Below are 21662 nucleotides of genomic sequence, written 5' to 3' on the forward strand. Positions count from 1 at the left end.
CTGTACTACTTGAAGCACTTTGAACTTTGTGATTAATCACTTCAGATACGACATTAAATGATCAAGTTCCCTGCAAATGACGGTATAAATCAATAAACACTTCTTAATCAGAGATGTTCGAGAAATTGCTGTTGGTAATCCTCACCATCAATTCTCGTTTGCCATAACAAAACCTGTAAATGAAGTAGATGACAACTCAGCGTTCGAAAATGTTGCTCGCAAAAGTTTCGGTAAGAGAGGGAGTTAAATACGGTCAGTGCAAGATTCAGGTTGATAATTCTTTACTTCAAATCACCCAAGGAATCAATCAATGAACTCTGAAAAAATTCCACCTGGGATACCCTGTCGAATCGCCTTATCATCGCAAAGTAAGACTTTGATAAGATGCCCATATGTCTACGTTAAGGACTAGGATGATTCACGCATATTTGATTGTCACTCAATCCCTTGTCGAAATTTTAAATTTCATTTATTATTCATATGTGGTATTAGAAGACAAGAAAGAGTTCAGGATATACCGAATTCAAACCGCAAGCTGGTTTCGCAGTTTCTTAAATGATCTTGATTCTGATGTCCAGATATTGCTCAAAACTACTTCAAACCAAAACACAATTCTCACGAGTTTCAAACTTTTGCGATAATATTATCCTGTTATTATTAAAGTCTCCCCGCTCCCTCCCCCAAGAAAAACCGTAAAAAAAAAATATATCATTTAAGTGGGAAATATCTACATTCAGCCTTGAAGTAAAATCACCAAATCATCTTGAAAACTAGTAATCGGCTTCGCTTTTCTTCTTCATCTTGACGTCCAAAATATCTCTTTCGTTCAGGCATCTGGGATTCGCAAATCATTAAATGATGCGCACTTAGAAATCTTAGAAGTCGTACTTATTTATGCATAATCGTCAGCGTGTTTAATCTATTATTTTGTTATTTACTGCTCACCCTTCTTCCTCGCTGCTTCTATGAAATTGTGCACTTAAATGAGTCTACAAATCAACATAAAGCGAAGACAAATGATTACGCTGCTGACCTTTCATATGGTAAATGGAGAAGTCGTTTATAGCAGACAAATATAATGAAGCAACACTGCATCGTTGCAGCATCTAATTCTACAGTTTAAACTACTACAGTTTAAACATGGACACACTCTCAGCAGATTTGTTAAATTTCGAAAATTTATGCGAACCTGTTAAACGATTTAAGATTAAGTAATTAGGCTGCTAAATGCAGGGTACAAAATATATGCAGGAATCTTAAAATAGAAACTAAATGATATTGTAGAGAGCAAACTATTATTAAACTAAAATAGATTCCGAAAAGATCGACTTGCATAACTCAAATTTTGCTCTAAAATCATTACTCAAAAAGAGAAGAAAATTTCAAAAAGAAACACACGTGGCCTTCATTGATTAGTAGATAGTAAATAGTAGACAATTTTTTTTTTAAATACTGACCGATCCAAATATATCAAACCAGCTCTTACAGTCTATTCGAGAAATATATACAGGAAATAAAATAGCAGCTAAATTAGAACAAATGTCAGAATGGAAAGACATGACAAGTGGGAGCACGCAAGGATGCACCCTATAACCTCTACTTTTTAATAAATATATAAATAAAATTATAACAATCTGGAAATAACATAACCCATTTAGTATACAAATAAACCCACAAATAAAAATAGACACTATTATTTGCAGATGATCAAATTAGCTACATCAGAAGATGATTTACAAAGATCAGTAAAATCATTAACTGAAATTTCAGAACAATATAATATGAGAATATCTAAAATAAAGACAAAAATAATGTCTTTCAAAGGAGAAAACCAAATAAGAAGTAAAATAGTGACAGATAATAAAATATTAGAACAAGTAAATACCTTCAAATACCTGGGATGTGAAGAGGGAAACGATATACGAGACATTACAATATCAAATTTTGTTAAAGTAAACAGCATAATAAATCATGTTTCAGTCATTCCTGGTACAAAAACACACCAGAATCAGACTGCAGTCTATAATGGCCTGTCTAAACCAACTTTATTATAGGGAAGTGAAACCTGTATCATAAAAGAGAAGAATGAAACGTGGATTCAAACTGCACAAATGAAATTTCTCAGAAAAACAGATGAATATACCAAGTGGGACCATAAAACAAATGAAGAAATTTTACAATCCCTGAATATAAAACCAATTAGCTACTTTACACAGTCTTGCCATAAATATTGTTACAACTTACGCACACCTTCGGAATGCCCACAGAATTGCGCGAGCAGGTTCCGTTAGTAGCACTACGCATAGCCAACATTCGCGTGTTTATCGAGAGAGAGAGAGACAGAGTTATCTAGCTGTACGGGTTAACATGCAGTGGGGAGATTATGAGAACTATTTTGCTATAATAGCACTTCACGAGGTTGAAATGCAGCCACTTGTTATTTTCAACACGCTAGAAACACTCGGGATTAGTAGGATATTTGTATATCAGACTATTAATCGTTATAACAATACAGAAGGCGTATCTGACCACCAAAGAACATGTCGACCATGCAGCGCTAAGACGCAACAGCTTATGAAGGCTGCGAAGACACACCTCTGTAGTAATCCTGTGAGAACGCAGAAAGTGAAGTCGTGAGACATGCTACTGGACACTTCCTAACACGACAATTTATGTGGCAGAGGATGATAAAATCAAAGGCACTTCTCCGGCGGTACACGAACAGAGACAGAGATATCCTCTTCACAGATGAGAAGATTTTCGCCAATGAAGAGGTGTTTAACCACCAAAACGATCGAATATATGCCCCGGATGGTTGCACAGCAAGTGCCATAGCACCCAGGATTCAGACAGATCATCACCCCGAGTCAGTGATGGTTTGGCGGGGGGGGGGTAACGTATCAGGGGGTATCCGAGTTAAATTTCTGCGAGAAATGGATCAAAACTTCTGCCAAAGTATATCAAGACACCGTGCTGGAATATGTGGTACGGAACCTGAACAACAACTTGTTTCACAGTTGGTGGATCTTCCAACAAGACTCAGCCCTTGCACGCAAGGCGAGAACCACGAACAGTGGTTGGAAGCGAATGTGCCCAACCTCATATTACCATCTGATTGGCTGTCTGGAAGTCCCGATCGAAATCCGTTGGACTTCAAATTGTGGTCGGAGCTTGAGAGAGTAGCTTGCAAAAAACGACATCGCCGGCCTCAAGGTAGATTTGGAGCGAGAAGTGGAAGTCCGCTGGATGTTGTGCGTGCCGCCATCAATATGCGGACTCACAAACTTCGGGCGTGGGTGAAGGCAAAAGGGACATTGCGAACACTGAGTGCTGTTATATGTATGTTTATACATGTGGTTTGTATGTACTGAAAGCTGTAAATGATTTACTGATAGATTAAAGGTTTATGAGCTGTTGAAGTTGTAACAGTATTTATGGATAGACTAGGTATAAATAAATACGAACAAAATAAGAACATCTAAATCGAATGGACAACAGCAGACTGCCAAAAATGCTATGCGGATACAAAATAAATGGAAAAATAAGAATTGGGAGACCAAGAAAGTAATGGCATGAAACCGGAACAATACACTTGGCCTAAAATCCCTGATAGGAAGAAGGAATAATGCCCATTATTCACCTCTTAGTTCGCTGAGTCGTTTCTTGTCATTGAAAACAGCATCTAGGAGAATGTCTTATAATTCATAAAAGCACACAGGTTCCATAGTTATTATTTATCTAAAAATTCATTGATTTCCTTGAGGAAGTGGGGAGGGGGGGGTATGATTTTCTGATCTGGATTTTCTACTTTATCAATATTTACGGCTGTGGATGTTTAAGGAAACTCTAAGTGATAGCTAAACTCTAGTACTGCAACTAATAATTCGAACTAAGCCCCTTTTTTTTTTGTATCATAAAAATAACTGGATGGAAAGAGGCTAAAGAGGATGATGAAGAATTATATACTCCGATAAGTGAATCCCGCCCTGCTTTAGTCTGGAGTAGTGTTTCCCAACGTGTGGTACGCGTATCCCCAGAGGTACCTGAAGGGTCTTTAGGGGATATAAAAAACTTCTTTTTTTTTTTTTTTTTACTTTTATAATTTCGTCTCCGTTATTTACACAGATAAGTGCTGATCTATTTTACAGTTAATTTTTAAATAACTAAAAAATCTACAGAAGTTTTAAACGAAATGTGTCGCTTGGTATGTATCGACCGACCTTATTAAGGTTGTGTCTAGTGGACGACACGATCGAGTTCTGTTCTCGTGAATCGAACTGTTCGTATTAAAATTTTAAATTCAAATAGTTCGAACCATGTGGTCGAAACTCACCGTAAATTTTGGTATCTGAAACTGTAAATCTCAGCAGTTGTTTCACCACCTGCGCGTGCATCTATTGAATTTTCTGCGCATGTAGACCTTAAAAAAAAAGCTTTCCTAACGTGGTGGGCCCCCATCTACGACTTAAATAACAAATATAATTTCAGTAGTCTCATTAAATTGTTTCATTATTAAAAATTTTAGTTTTGTAATTTTTGTTTCTACTGCATGTTTATTGAATTCGTAAAACTGAACATGTATTTAATGATTAAAAAATTGTTTCAGTTTTTGAAAATTATTATAATAAATGTTAAAAAATAAATACCTTTATAATTATTCGTGTTTGAATGGAATATTATAACTTCCCCCACTCGCTGCAGCATGTTACAACCTGTTAATGGAACAGCAAAAGACGATCTATGCAGTTCGCCAACCAGCTTCCCAGATTATTATTATGTTTTTAATGTGGCTCCTACTTACGAAGGCTGGCAAGCTACAGAACATTAGTATCATAGGCTAATATTATTTTATATTTTTATTAATTATTTTATTATTTCTTAATTTTTAAAATGAAAAATTTTAACATTTTAATAAAATAATTTAATAAAAAATATTCTTATTAATTGTTTTATTTTATTTTACGTAATTTATTTTATTTTTTAAAGGAACGTCATTTATTTTATTTTTACAAAATTCCAGGCGGCAATACAAAATCCACCAGATTAACACGCGAGAAAAAAAAAATAATCCTCCGAAATTCAATTAATAACAGAAAGAAATGTAAAATAATCTAAAATTAAACGAGAACACAAGATAAAATTTTAAATGAACTATAAATTTTTAAAAGCATAATATATATAACGTGTTTAACATCAATTTAATTTAACAAAAAGGGAGGGGGGAGGGGGCTAAATGTGTAAGACAAAGCGCATGACAAATACTTTGTGAGCAGCTGTCGGTGAAAATTTTCAACTCCTAAAAAGTGTGCGTTTGTGTATTAAATTTAGGATTTGTGTGGTTCGATTCAAATGCCACGTGAGTGAAGATCAATATATGGAAGATCAGTGATTACAATTAGTATAGATATGTATAGTCTACGATATTTAATAATAATAATAATAATAATGAGGCTTTCATACAGTTTAGTACGATCTAAAAATTAAATAAGCCAAGCAAAACTTAAAACGGAATTTAAGAAAGCTGTGTATAACACACATTGTGTTCTCTTTGTTTTTATTTCATTAATGTTGCTATGCAACTAATACAACACGTGCAATCATATTTCATTATATTTAAAACTTGAACAATTTCTAACTGCGCAATTTAAAACCGGATTGTTAATGTTCTGCGCAGGTATTCGCATCATCAAAAAGCAGATCGATGCTGGGCATAATCGATGAAGAAAAAAAAAAAAAAAACTTTCCGTTTTCTGTTTCGGTTTGTAAGTAAGCACGGATTAATCATGCACGCCATCTAAATCGAATGAAATCAATCAATAACACTAAATGAAAATCACGGCAAGCAATAACCGCAGCTGACACGCGTGTCGAAGTTTCTACAGTTCAGCAAGCGAACACAGTTCGGGCTACTACGTTTCGCCGGTAAGGAAGCAAACGCAAACCTTCGCTTCCATGTGAAAATATTTATTCCGTATCCGTGACGTCAGTTCTCTTATTGTTGGCCTTGCCTAACGCCGGCTTCCGTACTTTGAGCGGCGTCGCACGAAAACGCGGCATAAAGGGAGGCTACTTTATGCTCCGGTCTAACTTCAAGAAGTTCAAAACCATTTTGTTGCAGTTGTTGACGTGGCACAATGGCGGACTTACCGTTAGGCGCATGAGGTATAGTTTTTTTTTGTTTTTTTTCCGAGAAAAGACGTCAAAGGGCTGCTAGTGATGCATATATTACGGTTGATTGTTTTAATGTTAAAAACAGTAATAAAAATATAGAATAAAGTTTGACAAAATTTTGTGCTATACTGTTATAGCATAATTGATACATACGAGGATAGACAGCCAAGTGCCACATGATTGACACAGGTTGTTCGGACAGTAATCTGTCATTCATAAGCCTCAATGCATAATCCCTATATCACTATAATAGCATTGTATATATTATTTCGTTCTTTTTAATTTTTAAGCGCGTAGGGAATTTGGATTCTGAAATTGTGCGGTTTAAACTTATACAGCTTTTTTCCTCCTGCTTATTTATTCTCTGACAAGTGCCAGACTTAGCCGAAGGTCTAACATCATGAGGGACTTTGAAAATGAACTCTCAAATTTTATCGCAACTGGATAACAATTAAATAATATATAAGGACAAGTGAATTCTCTACAAACTAAAAGAAGGGTTATGTGAATCGTGTAGCAAAAGTGACAAACTTAACTCAGTATTGCCTATTACCGTATATTGGCATATAGGATGATCGGCGTATAAGACGAGGCCTAAATTTTAGGCTATTTTTAGGTTTTAAGCTAATGTCGGTTGTATAAGACGACCCCCCAATTTCTTCTTCCTTGTATTAATGCAACATTAGGTATTGTTATATCCGTTATTTTTATATCTATGCATATCCGTTATTATTTTTTGCATAGCATAGATTTAGTATTTACGCGAATTACCCTAATTAAAAGTGATTAGCCGCAATTTTAATTGTGGCTTTATTAATTTTGTATTTTGCATTTTTTTTTTTAATTTTAGGATTATTAAAATTGTTATTTAAAATCATGGAACCAGCAACAAAACGAAGAAAGTATGAAGCTCGATTTAAAATAAGGGTAATTGAAATGGCAAAGCAAACTAATTTTTGCTTTGCCATTCGAAAGAAAGTTTGACATAACCGAGAAGATGGTAAGAGAAAGCAGGAAGAAAGAAGATATTTTAAAAAAATCGCCAAAGAAAAAATGTGCGATGAGAATTGAGTTGAGAGATGAAAATGTGCAGTTCATTAGCATGGGATATGTTTCGTACACATTTAACTGAGAATACTAAAAGTCTTATAGAAAAAAATAACACAAAAATTGGCTGTTATACCAGGTGGTTTAACTTCTATATTGCAACCACTAGACGTCTGCTTGAACAAACTATTTAAAGATCACATGCGAGAAGAGTGGAATAATTGGATGTTGACTGGTGAAAAATCATTTACAAACGGTGGATCTATGCGCGCTGATATGTTGTGCAATTTTGTGATTTTAATCATGCTTTAGCATGGAATAAAGTAAAAGTAGAGACTGTAACAAAATCATTTAAAAAGTGTGGTAGCTCTAATCTTATGGATGGTACGGAAGATGATCTGTTGTGGGACACTAATGACGATGAAAACGAAATCAATTCACCGGATTCCAACTGGGATCCATATGATGATCATTTAAACAATGAATCTGAGGAACTGTTTTCAATAGGTGATGAAGAAAATTAACATGAAAATTGAGGTTAATAATTATTTGTTTTTTAAGACTTACATCTATTGTAATATTTTAAATTAATCTGATTTGTTTATAAACACTGTCTATTTTCTTATATAAAATCATGTATTGTAACTAAGTAAATGTTCATCCGAGAAATTAAGCTTCCCTTTTTATACTCGCCGTATAAGACGCCCCATGATTTCGAGGGGTTTTCTGTAGTATTTAAAAGTCGTCTTATACGGTATTCGAAGATAGAAAAAAAAAAAAGCTGTTGATGTTATCTTAGAAGTATTGTGCATCTTATCTTTAGCTTTCCGCTGTCACCCTTGTGTAACGAATGCTAGTAAAATTACCTTCTAGTTCATCATTTTAATGGTCTTTTTGATGTAAAAATATGGTTAATAGAGAGAATAATAAATAATTCCGATGCTTCAAGTTTGGCATGACTCAGGATTTGAAGGTCAAAGTTCAACCCTAGCACTTGCTACGACTTGCTTATTCGCAAAGAAATTTTATTTCAAAGCGTCTCTGCCAAAAAAAAAAAAAAAAAAAAAAAAAAAAAAATCATTTTTTAAATAATAATTATTTAATTAATGAATTTAAAAAAAAGTAAGGCGTAACGATGAATGAGAGCCATCGCTACAAAAACTAGGGATAAAAATAACAGAAAAACTTCGTTTTTATAACCTTTCAACCTATTTTAACAGATTTTTTGAGTATTATTGTAAATAAAGGCGAAGTGGGGAACCTCGTGCGATTATTTAGTTTTGTGTGTGTGTTAAGTGTGAACAGTTCTGAGTTGGTATTAAGAAAACAGCCTGACACAGAGAATGAAGGATAAAAAAATGAGAGGAAAAAAAAACCCTCCAAGTAGCCCTCGCTCCCTTTATCTTCTTCGGCTAAACACGCACACGCACATACACACACACAATGGAAAACTTTAGAAATTATCAACAAATGTGGGTTAATTATAATTATACTAACGATATACCATTAGTATAATTATAATCAAGTGTAATAATATAATTATATACATTATAATTTAAATTATTTATAGCCGAGAAGTGTGTACTGCTAAAATGATGAAATATTTTTAACAACTAAATCACGTAATGGAGCTTAAAATATTGGAAAAATTGACAAAGAAACTGACTATAACATTTAAATTAATGGAAAAGCACATACGGACATTGCTGCAAGTTTTTTTCTATGTTTCTTTCCATCATAAATATGTGAATACATAAAAGAATCAACCGTTTTTTGATTAAACTGGAATACAAATCCCTTCAGAATATTTCTTTTATCGCAACTGATACGATTACTAAAATATTTCTGCGCTGTTGGCGAGTTTTTATCTTGAACAAAGAAGGTATCGACATCAAAATTGGGATTCACACGACGACATAGTAATCTGTATTAGAATTACGGATTTCACGTGCCATGGTGGTATTGAACAGCCCCTTTCGCATTGTGTTTTGCGAGAAAGTACAAAGCAATGGAGCTATGAAAACATCATTTACCTGACGACTGAAAACGAAACAACCTCCAGCTGAAGAGAACAAGACAAAAAAAAAAAAAACTTTCTGTCTGAGTTTATTCTTACCCAAGAAAGTAAGTCTGTTGAAACTGTTGATGTGAGTAAAGAAATTCTTTTTTACTTTCGGCCTGAACTATACTTTTGTAGCTCGCTCAAACTTTGTCGTTGCGTGACGATAACTATTCACTGTGCGTGCAATGTCGTGTCTCAACACGTCGCTGCTGATAAAGCCAATGTCATCAGTGGACTCTGCTTGTGGTCAGCACTGAAATGTTTTTATGATTTCGAGGAGTTTTGAAAACAACATACGTGAATTTCAGTTTGTCAAAATCGTTACTATGGCAACACAAATACATGCATCGTTTTAACCATGAAGGCTATTTACCATGCAAAACTTGAAGGATGGTTTCTCCATTTTAAATACGGTTGCTTTGCACGAATAAACTATAACTGGAATGAATGATTTAGTAATAAAATGATGGAAGACTGACAACTCAAGAAACATCTGACTTGGCAGATACTCAGCAGACTTACACCGAAGCAAAATTATATGTCTGAAGTATACAAGCACAAAAATGGGTCGACATTTCATGAAATGTTAAAACTTTTGACAGTGATTTTGTACAAACATACCAACACTCGATATAGTTCCCTGACTAACGTAACTCCCATCAGTATAGTTAATTTTTTTAAAAATATTTATATCTATATTTCTCTTTTGTGCACGTATGAATATGAGAAGTCCTTTGGCAGCACAGGACAAATTAACATTATTTTGCAAAGAGATATTCCGTTATTTTCTGGACATGTTAAATTGGAAGGGTAATTTTAGAAAACTCCGACGTGATATTATTACGAGAGAATTTCAAACAGGTATTGAAAAGACGAATAGGGATGCAACTAAACTGTAACCCCTGCACTTTGGCCAGAAATTGTATTTTAAGAATTTTGTTCCACGAAGTCCAGAAGGCGAGGGATATGGGGAGGATGGTGGATGGGGAGTATAGATCAAGGATTATATTGCAAAAGTTCTAAAGGTTACCCAGACAACTGCTGTCGTAATGAGAAAGATTCAAGTAGGGACAAGAAAGCGATAGTTCTACTGTATAAGGAATTAATCAAGCCACATCCGGATTTCTGTATACAGATCTGGTTACATGGATATCTATCTGATAAGGAAACGTTAATTAACTGATTCAAGGACTAGTTTCTCAGGCCCTGGGCCTGCTTCTTCAGGATTTTATTATATTTTTTAATTTTTATTTATTTATTTATTAAGGCGTTCATGTTCCGTATGTTTAACTTCTGTTAAGTGTTTTCCATACAAGTCTAATCCTGAGCTACACCTCGCCAAGTCTGCAAAACTAGTCGGTATACATATAAATTGATATACGAGTACTGTGAATATCATTTCGTACAATGCAAAGCAACCACGGAGGCTTACAGATGTCGTTCTTTATAAACATTTTGAAATTTTAATACAAACGTTGTATTTTTATTTTAATTTCACAATTTTAACTATTTTATATTTATTGATGACATGCCACAAAATTCTCAACTTCTGCGAGGGGCGTCAACTGAAAAACTTCGCGAGCATCTGAGTTTGCGTAATTTACACTATCTGTTTTACCTGTTTCTTGATAGATGGCAGCACAAATCGAGTTTTTAATTATATACAATTAGATTTGATTATTTTTAGTTACATTTTGGATAAATGAAAATAAATAAATACTGTAATCTGAATCTGAAAAACAGGAATAATGTATCGAGAATTTATAAGCAATTTGTTGGATAACTGCTCTAGATAATTAAACATGAAATTTATTTCTTCTTTTACATTTACCATAAAGATTTTTTTTTAATATGTGGTTCCCACCCACGAAAGATTATTAGCAAACCTAGAGTACATTTTCTACAGTGTGTGGAATAAGGATTTTTTTTTCGTAATTTTTTTATTTGATTTTTTTTTTCTTTCCGAACATGGAACTTTTTCAAGCCACTTCAGACCTCCAATAAGTGGGGAGGTAGTTTCACACCAGACGATGAAATTCATCTCCCACCTAAAAAGAAAGAAAGATAGAAGAAAGAAATAGTTTTTCAGTGCATTCTCACAAGAAACCTTTATAAGAACTTTTTCTTATAAAGTGAGGACAGTCAAGTTTCCATCGGGAATAGCGGGGGGTGGTGGTGGTGGTGGTAGGCGGTAGATGGCGTTGGTGCAATTATGGTTCGTGAGTTGGTGGATTGAGTGGCGGAGAGAGTTGCAGAGTAGGTACTCCCTCGATGAGTCTTTGGACTCCTTGGAAGTATCAGGTAATAATAATAACAATAATAATAGAAAAATGTTTCCCACAAAGAAACTGATCTGAGGGCATATGCAATTAACAGACAAATGTATTTCATATACAGCCTGTGTAGCTCAACAGCCTGTGTAGCTCAACAGCCTGTGTAGCTCAGTGGATGTGGCGTTTGCACACCACGGCGCTCGACCGCACGAAGGAAGACTTCGTTTCGAGTCTAGTCGGCGACTAGAGGAAATTTTTCTAAGCCTTTTTTCGACCGGTTCCCGAGTTAGTCGATCTCTGGCACGGGCAAGCAGGTTTTTCCTCCCGGAAACTCGGGTTTTTCGTCCTGTAAACTCAAGAAAATCGACCGTAGAACCCACATTATTTTTTCAGACATTAAATATATATTGTGTTAGGGTTAGGGACCACGAGATGGCGGCACATTTGAGCCGTCTCTCTTCACCGTGTACCGCTTAATTAGTGATAGCCTTGGGCCATCTGTCTCTGATTGGGTACCAGTGGAGATTGAACTGCCTACTCAGTCTCCAAAAGTTAGATAGGGCTAAATGGCCTCGCCTACTCCCGTATACGGGAATAAAAAGGCGTTAGCTGATTTTTTTTTTTTTTTTATGTATTTCATAGGTGGTGGTGATCTTCCCGAGAAGAGTCCCGGACCTCTACTTAAGTGCTATGTCATAAGAACCTGGGCATTGAGAGTTAACCCGAGCCTCAGAAGAAACGTTTGTTCCAGTTTCAGTTACATATAATTTCGCAACATTCAACTTGATTATAAAAATAATGGCGTTTATAATTTTATATCATTTAAAACTTAAGGAAGTACACTATTTGGCGACGGCTTTTGAGATACACCTAGTCCCGAAGCAAAACTCACTTCATTTCTCTTTCGTTTCTCGATACCCATGCTAATCATATTATACTGTATCACACAATACACGTTTTACCTGAGCAACTTCTTTTGATTATAGCTCTAACAGTGCATAATATGGAAAACTGCATCTTTAGTATCCCCGAAGCTCGCCATAATATTAAATATTTCTTAGGAGACAAAGTTTTGTTTTATAATAGAACCACGCACTCAGGTAAAAATGATGATTTTTTTAAATGTGCAGAAGAAAGGAAGAAAAAAAAAGAGGAAGTTTATTTAAAAATTAACTGTTTAAAAGTTACCAGCAGTCACGTAACTAGAATGTTTAGGCCAGCATGCAACAAGCTCGCGAGTTCTGTGGAGCTTCAGATGTTCCGTTTACAGCTTTTCTTGAGCACTGCCCTTTTCCTCATTACGGAGTTTCACGGTATAGTATTATATCACGGTAAGAAGAAGAAGAAGAATGTAATAATATTCTTCATGTTGGAGGAAGAAGAAGAAGAAGAAGAAGAATGTAATAATATTCTTCATGTTGGAGGAAGAAGAAGAAGAAGAAGAATGTTATTAGAGTCAAGGCAATCTTTTATTCAAAGAGATAAAGCGAGAATGCTTGGAGGACAGTGGCGCACCCAGAGGGGAGGCCAAGGGGCCCGGGCACCCCCCAAAGAAAAGGAAAAAACACTAGAAAAATTTCCAAAAATCTTTTCCTAATTACAATTCATTTTTTTTATTTATGTTGTGTGCTACTTATGAATTAGCGATCACTGCAGATGCTCAGTTATAGGTCGTATGCGATGTGTAGTGTGTATTCGCAAAACGTCTACTCAACTCGGCCCCCCCCCCCCCCAAAGGTTAAATCCTGAGGGCTCGGCCCCCTCCAAGATTAAACCCTGAGTGCGCCACTGTTGGAGGAAATACATCGCTGGAACAAACCTTGAACCGAGAACAAACCACAGTAAATTAAACTGGAATGGAAATAAATTGAAAGAACCGAAAACTTCCATAAGCATGACTTGTATCAAACACAGTCTAGCTGCAAGTGATGCCACCGTAACGACGACACTAGTAAAAGGCTCTTTTAGATTTCAACATTCTTTACCAGTGCTGTTTGAGAAGTCGCATAATAAACCTTAGAACATGCTGATAATGAATTTTATGGTTTTCTGTACATGGTTTAGCCAATATACCATGATGTTTATCGTTACTTTCTCTCTCTCTCTCTCTCTCTTTCTCTCTGTGTGTATGAGAGAGAGAGAGAGAGAGAGAGAGAGAGAGAGAGAGAGAGAGAGAGGCTAATGTAACGGAAGACAGCAGCAAACACTCGAAGAACAGATGACACAACCCTGTATATGTGTGAGTGTTATGAGAGAAGATGCAAGTCCAGCGCAACATAATAAACTCGCATCGTCTTGATAGGTTTAGAGAGAACTGTTAGCGCATGTGTAATACAGTCACACGATGAGCAGATACAATGAACATCGGATGCAAGTGTTTAAACATTACAAGGAGACTTCCGAAGAAAATATAATCATGAAGAACGGTATTCAAATGGCTTTCAGGACGCGGACGGATAGAACAGAAATTTTCTTGAGGATGTACAAAACGTGTAGGTCAATATAGCGCAACCCATGAAGACTAAGTACCTTAACTACCAATCGAGAAACCGTTTAATTCTGAGGCGGGTGCTTAGCGAACTACTCAATGATACTCTCAGGAAGCACCGACTGAAACTCACGAAAGACCCATTGCAAGTTTATTGCAGGGAGGGGGTGAAAAAATCGTGGTTGAGGTCACTGGGGGATAGAGTGCAGGTAATCGATCAAATGGAACGACAACAACCACAGAGAATATCTGCAATTAGCGAAAGTCGGAGAAAACCTGGCTAGCTGACCTAACAGAAAAACAAACAAAAACTGATTAACTTACTTCTAAAATAATGCAAGTAATCTTAAGTTTATTTTAGAAGGTATTATTCAGAAATTCGGGCTTTGCCTGATTGAAAACCTCCAAAAGAAAAAAAAAAAAAACTTTAGTAATCGTAACAGCAGCAACAAAAATAATTAATCAAATATTTTCAGCGCTAAACAGATAATTAGGAAAACAAAAGGCTATGCTAACACGCCACTGTATGACAGATGAATAAATTTAAGGAGAAGTGCCTTCTCTATGCGTAAACCGCAAAATCAGTGAATACTGCGATCAGATATTCATACCTTTTACCAGGTGATGTGTTCATTTTAGATATATTACGATTTTAACTTCGTTCACTATACGGTGATTATTCTGTACGTCCGCAAGTGATGTTTGTAACGATAATTGAACGTCACTGGGTAGTCGAACGACACGCCCAGCGAAGGTTAGTGTTAAAGGTTCTGGCTAGATGGATTGTGCCCGCGGCTCTTTATCCCTTCGTCGGATCTGCAAGACACTGTTCGGTTAGGGTTATCCATTGAGCACTTTGACTTGCCCATTGTAAGGCTACTGGCCCTGCGTTTGTAGCTTACCTGATCAGTACGGTTTGAGGATGATAGTCTTGAATGTTCTGTCTGTCGTAATCGACCGCTTGACGAATTAACGGGCTAGAGAGGCTGGCATTTGTTCTGAACAGCTTGCTAACGTGTAACTCCAAGCGGGCGAACAAAACTGGTTTGACCAACATCTCAGGATCTACTTGGATTCCGTACTTATTGGCCATGTCAGTTAAGTAACGAGCGTAGCTCTCCTATAAAAATAAGTATCTATGAGCGCAGGCGATTAAAATTCTACTTCCTAATCCTAATTTACGCTCACGCGTAGACCTACACATTTTACCGTGTAGGCATTCGGGACCGAAATCCTACGGAACAGGTTGGTTACTCCTTCTTCCTGAAAGTGTCCTATGTCTGTAGAAGCGTGTGTTCACAGGGCCAGTGTGCATGTTCTGGGGGGGGGGGGACCCGAGTTTAGGGGCGAAAAAATCCCCTACTTCCGTATGAGGACCAACTAACTCACGTTTAGTCGAAGGAGGCCAGATAAAGGTTCCTCATGTCACTGATGAGGATCGAACACGGGTCTTTCCGACCAAAGGGCTTCGTCTATACTGACTGAGCTACGGAGGCTGGAATTCTACTTACGGAATTTAATCGGGTCTATTGGAGGCCTGAAGTGGCTTGAAAATATGCCTTTTCCCTTTTCAACTAAAAATTTGAAAAATCACCCAATGTTTTGCATTATTTTGCATAATATTTTCAATAAAGACAAGATTTAATTTTAAAACGAAACTGAATTGGCAATAATTAAAATTAAACACAATAGCAAGCGTCAAATTTGAGGAAAAATTTTCAAATGGGAAAAAGGTTACTATTGCATGTAACAAACACACCTTAAAAAAAAAAAAAAAAAAAAACTATCACAGAGAAAACTGTGCCAAAACAGACACGACCAATTTCAAATAGAACGCAATATGCGAACGAGATTACATTCACTGAGGAGAAGATTAAAATCACGGGTTCCTCTACTGAACGAAGCTACAGTTTAGAATGTATTTATTCACCTTATTACTTTGCCAAATTCTAAGGAAGGTCTCGTTGGATGATGGTGGTCCGCAGAGCGTAATTTAAGAAACTGCTGTTAATAAACAGAAAATAAAAATAATAAAGATAATTTTTTTTTTATATGAATGCACAGGGCTGATCTTAGGATAAGGCATTCGCACGGCCTGTCGGTCTCCGCATTGCAACTGACTCAAAACGATAGCATCACAGAGTTGTTGTCACGCATGCGCCTTGGTCTCATAAACTTTAAGGCCGATTCTGCGAACACAACTGAATCTATTACTGTATGAAATTCATTTTGGGCAACCTTTTAGAGAAGTTTATAATATCAGCTTCTAGTACTGGCTTTAGATATCGGAATTCAGTTCTCTTGTTTAAGCAGCCTCTTGAAGACTACTAATATCTAAATTGCGTAATTCGTTTTCTTAAAGGCTCAAATGAGCAATAATAATGCAATATCGCTACGTGTACTTCATCAGGTTTAGAATGCTGCTTTCCACATTTTAATTTTCATTTCAAGGGAAAAATATGCGAACTTTTTTAATATGATAATCCCACCTCAAGAAGGTAAACATACAATACATGAATACAATGGATGGATTAAGGGTTAGGTAATCTTGCTCTAGAGACCAAACATGGTACGGACGAACATCAACTTATGGACAGAATAGATTCTTTAAAATGCGTCTGTCAGACGAATGTTCGTTTGTTGAATTTATTGTTTTCGTAAGACACACTGGTAAATTTGTTTAATATATTTCTGACGTAAATTAACTTTATACAAAGAAAGTAAAAAATGATTAATTCGAAAATCAATAATTGATTTCAAAAAGTTTATTGTAAAAATACATAATTCGGGAAGACATTTATTTGAAGAAAAAAAAAACATTACTGTAACTTTATTAAAAGTTACAGTAATGTTTTTTTTTTCAAAAATACCATGCAGTTAAACCCAGCAATGTGTTTATTTATGATGAAATTAAGGAATCAATAGGACATTATTTCTTCCGTCAGAAATAAGTAATAAACGTCTTAAAATAAACTCAAGCTGAAATGACAGGCATAATTAATAATTGATAACACAATTTCATTCACCATATCTATGGAATTATCACAATTAAAATAGACAAGATATTTTGCACTTCCCTTTTTATCCACAGTTTTTACATTCAAAAGAAGGAACACATAATAAGAAAACTCTACATTTTTAAAATACCGATGTCATCTGGTATGTGGTCTGGTCACCTTGGTTTCAGAGAGATATGCGAACGGCAGAGAAAGTGCAGATCATGTAATAAGATGACCACGGAATTCCATATATGACGATAAGGGAACTGTTCAAAGACGGAAAATAGGGTGTATGATAGGGAACTATAAGTCAGTGAAGGGATTTTATAAGGTAGAGTGAATACAGCGAAGACTTCTTTTTTTTTTTTAATACATACCAGGAGGGAAAAGAGTTGAATAAGAGTGCAGTCAGCAAGAGAGTGAGAAGTAATATTTTTGCTTATGGCCAGCAGTGAGTGCGTGAACTGGTATACAAAGACTCGTGTGTAAGCGGCTATCTCGGCCAAAGGAAGCCCAACACGCTTCCTTTGGCCGAGACTTAGGCGGCCAAAGAGCACGCAGAATGCTGCGATATACTCTTTCAATATGCTTGCACAATGCGAGCCTTGTGATTGCGAAGGGGGTGGGGGGGTCGATGATCTAGCTGGACGAGTCCACATACATCAGACCACATTGTCGTAGTGTAGGGCAACAGATATTCCGAAATAATCCCCAGGTAAAAGTTCTTGGTCTTCTCGTTCAGTGGGAACGAGAAGACCAAGCGATGCCCATGAGAACAATCTCCAGATCAGGATATCGCCATTACCGAAAACAAGTTGGATGGTCATAATGTTTTGGTTCGCCAGTGTATACACACCATCTGTCAAAAAAAAAACCGAACTTTTCGAAAATAGAAGAAACTAGTGGCACCACCTGTTCATCTTTTTGTTGTAGAAAGCGACAACCTTCATTAGTGTTGAGTCAACTGTTTATGACATTTGTTTCATTAGAAGCTGAGTTATAGTGTCAAGAGTGACAGTGTGTTTTGACGAACGGTCGGGAAATGAGTTTCAAACAGAGAGCTGCGATTGACTTTTGTGTTAAACTTGGTAAAAGTTTTACCGAAACGCATCAAATGCTTCAAAAAGCATACGGTGATGAATGCTTATTCCGTGCTCAAGTTTTACGAGTGGTTTAAGCGATTTCAAAGTGGTCGTGAGACGCTTGAGGACGACGAAAAGCTGGGCCGTCCAAAAACTGGACTGAGCGAAGTTAACATGCAAAAAGTGCGTGAATTCATCAAAGAAAACCCGAAATCGTCCGTGAGATTGATAGAAGATGAATTGGGGATTCCAAAATCAACTATGCACCACATTTTGACCGAGAGTTTGGGCCTTCGTAAATTGAATTCGCGATTTGTTCCCCACAAGTTGACCGACGACTAAAAAATGTATCGAATTGAACACTGCAAGGACCTCATTAAAACCGAGCGGTTTTAATGAGGTCCTTGAAACGATCGTTCTGGTGACGAAACGTGGTGTTTTGAGTATGAGCCCGAAACAAAGCGCCAGAATGCTGAGTGGAGACCACCAGAAGAGGGGCATCCGAAAAAAGTCGCTTGGAGAAGTCAAAAGTAAAGACAATGCTGATTTGTTTCCACGATTCCAAAGGCATTATCCACAAAGAATTCGTTCCGCCTGCCCAAACGGTCAATGGTGAGTTTTATCTCAAAGTTTTGAAGCGATTGATAGCGAGAAATCGTCGCGTACGGCATGAATATCGTGACGACCGATCGTTCGTCAAAACACACTGTCACTCTTGGCACTATAACTCGGCTTCTAATGAAACAAATGTCATAAACAGTTGACACAACACTAATGAAGGTTGCCGCTTTCGACAACAAAAAGATACAAGAGGTGGCGCCACTAGTTTCTTCTATTTTCGAAAAGTTCGGTTTCTTTTTGGACAAAGGGTGTATTTAGCATGGTTACAAAAGTCAAGGATATCTGGCAAGTGGTAGGCCTTTATTATTTAGATAGGATTAAATGGCGTCTCATGACAGTAATGAAGTTTATATGAAGCTAAGTTTCTTCGCTGTATTTTCAGCGAAAACTGACGTTGACTGGTACTCCTAATGGGTATACCTTTCACAACAAATACAAGACACATGAATAGTAAGATTCCACTCGTTTAGTTTATATAGCCTATTTATTCCCATTTCCATTTAATCTCCCTTTAAGTATTAGGCCTAATGGTCGGTGGACTCGAGGAACATTTCCAATCGCTTTTCAGCTGAATGTGAATCCTCGTGTCTCATACTGGGTGGGAGAGTTTTCATTCCACGTAAATTAGCGGAGAATTACCCAGTTAACAGACATAATACGCTGGCCTTAAGTTGCTTTGGCCATGATCCCAACGAAACCACATCAAACTACTATAACCATTGTCTGTTACCTTGCCAGTCTGTCTGTTTTGAGAAAGGGGAAAAGTTTCGAGAAGGAAAAATCCTACCGCCGTATGAGATTTAACACGTCACCTTCGGCCGAAACCCTCATAAGCGTTTCTTACATCCGTCCAGGACGCGTACAATTTACCGACTACACTACAAAGACAGCACTTATCCATTGCTGCCTTGACCATTGATTATACCGTAATCTCCCCTTGTCGGCGGGTTCGCTATCCGCAGTCAACCCCGGTCCGAAAATATTAAATGGAAAATTCCAGAAATAAACAATTTATAATTACATCGGCAAAGTGGATATTAAATCCAACGTTATTTCAAAGCCGAATGTTTGTAGAAACCATGAAAATTTCGTAAGTTGACCTGAGAGCGTACGAATAGCATACAATACAATACAATCCTTGGCATCCCCGAGTTGCCTTAGCTGCTTAAGTCAAGTAGGTAGTGTAAACCAGTCATTCTCAAAGTGTGGTACGCGTATCCCCAAGAGTACGTGAAAGGTCTTCAAGGGGGGGGGGGGGTACGTGGCAATTTTCAGCTATGCCTCATTAACGCATGGAATCATTATAAGGGAAAAAAATAATTATTTTAAGCGTATATATTTCTCAATAAATTATATATTATGTATGAATTCTCCTACTCAAATTGTGATAACTGCTTCATTTGAATAGTTTGCAAATTCGCAGGCGATCACTCGTGAATCTTCGTTCAGATTCGTATATGAACGTACATTGCGAGCCTGCAACAACGCAGTGATAAAAAAGTAATTATACGAATCACTAGTAGATGTAATTAAGACATTTAAGAAGATATTAATCAATGTGACTTCATTATTTGATCATATTACAAATTTGTTGTTAGTTAAAATAACGATTAATAGGTTTGTACTACTTTTACGGTGATATAATTGCTTTAATGATGTACGGAAGTTATAATACCTATAATAAATATTATAATTTTTTACAAATACAGAATGAATTTCCTGAATTAACAGATAAAGCTCTAAAGTTCAAATTTCTATTTCCAAGTTCATATTACACGGCCACAGATGCGAGACCCTTCGACACTTCTGCGCATGTCAAAAGAAGGAGAATCCATTCCGATATTAGGGTAATCAATGCGCTTCGTGGGATGAGTGTTTATTATTATACGTCGGAAAATTAGCTTTTCTTTTATAAAAATTCTAGTTCTTAAAGTGGTAATTATTTTGCTTGTACAACAGCTGGAAAATTTACCTGTAAAGCACGTGATTTCGCGTGTTGGGTGACCAATTCATACATCCTTTATTTGTTTCTCCCTTCAGCATGAATTGACTATTCTTGGCAATCTGCCAAACTAAGTTCTATGAAGTGTGGGCGTACAATGGCTGTGTGGAGTTGGATTTTCAGCCCTAATACAAGGGCTGAAATACAAGGGCCTTATATTAAGACGAAGAAGAGGATGTCAAACCGCATCTGAGATTGAAATTAATACCGTATATTCCGGCGTATAAGTCGATATTGGAATTTTTGAGTTTATTTGAGTTTTATAGTATACTCGTAGTATAAGTCGACTCGAAAAATTTCTTTAAAAATAAAAATTATGATAATTTTTAAGTAAAATTTTTATACAGGCATCAACCACTAGGATCATAATTGCCTTTTTAGTCCTCTCATTCTTTGTTTTAGCAAAAGATATAAAATACCTAGTTGACAAAAGAAATTTTATTTCGTATTGACCAGTTGACCAATAGTGAACTAAAGTGCAATGGATCCTTTTAAAAGAATGAAATATGACGCGAGTTTTAAGTGCAAAGTGATTAAATTTGCAAAAGAAAATACCGTGTTGCTGCACGTCAGTTCGAAGTAAACGAAAAATTAGTTCGCGATTGGAGAAAAAATGAAACTTTAATAATGAAAAATGCCAAAAAATAAGTGCGCGTTACGGAAAGGAATTTGTAAGTGGCCTATTCTGGAAAATAATGTTGCGGACTGGGTTCGAGAAAATCGCCAAAATGGACTCATTATAACGAGAAATAATATTCGTTTATTTGCTTTGAAGTGGGGTAAAGCAAATAAAAAGGACAGCGAAAACTCCAAAGCCACAGTGAGTTGGTGTAACCGGTTTATGGAAAGGAAAAATTTAGAGCTTCGACTAAAAACGAAAATCGCACAGAAGCTGCCAAAGGATTTGGATGATAAGT

The sequence above is a fragment of the Typopeltis vanoorti genome, chromosome 20 (genome assembly GCF_054136105.1).
Source record: "Typopeltis vanoorti isolate ZY-2024b chromosome 20, IOZ_Tvanoo_1.0, whole genome shotgun sequence".
Classification (NCBI taxonomy): domain Eukaryota; kingdom Metazoa; phylum Arthropoda; class Arachnida; order Uropygi; family Thelyphonidae; genus Typopeltis; species Typopeltis vanoorti.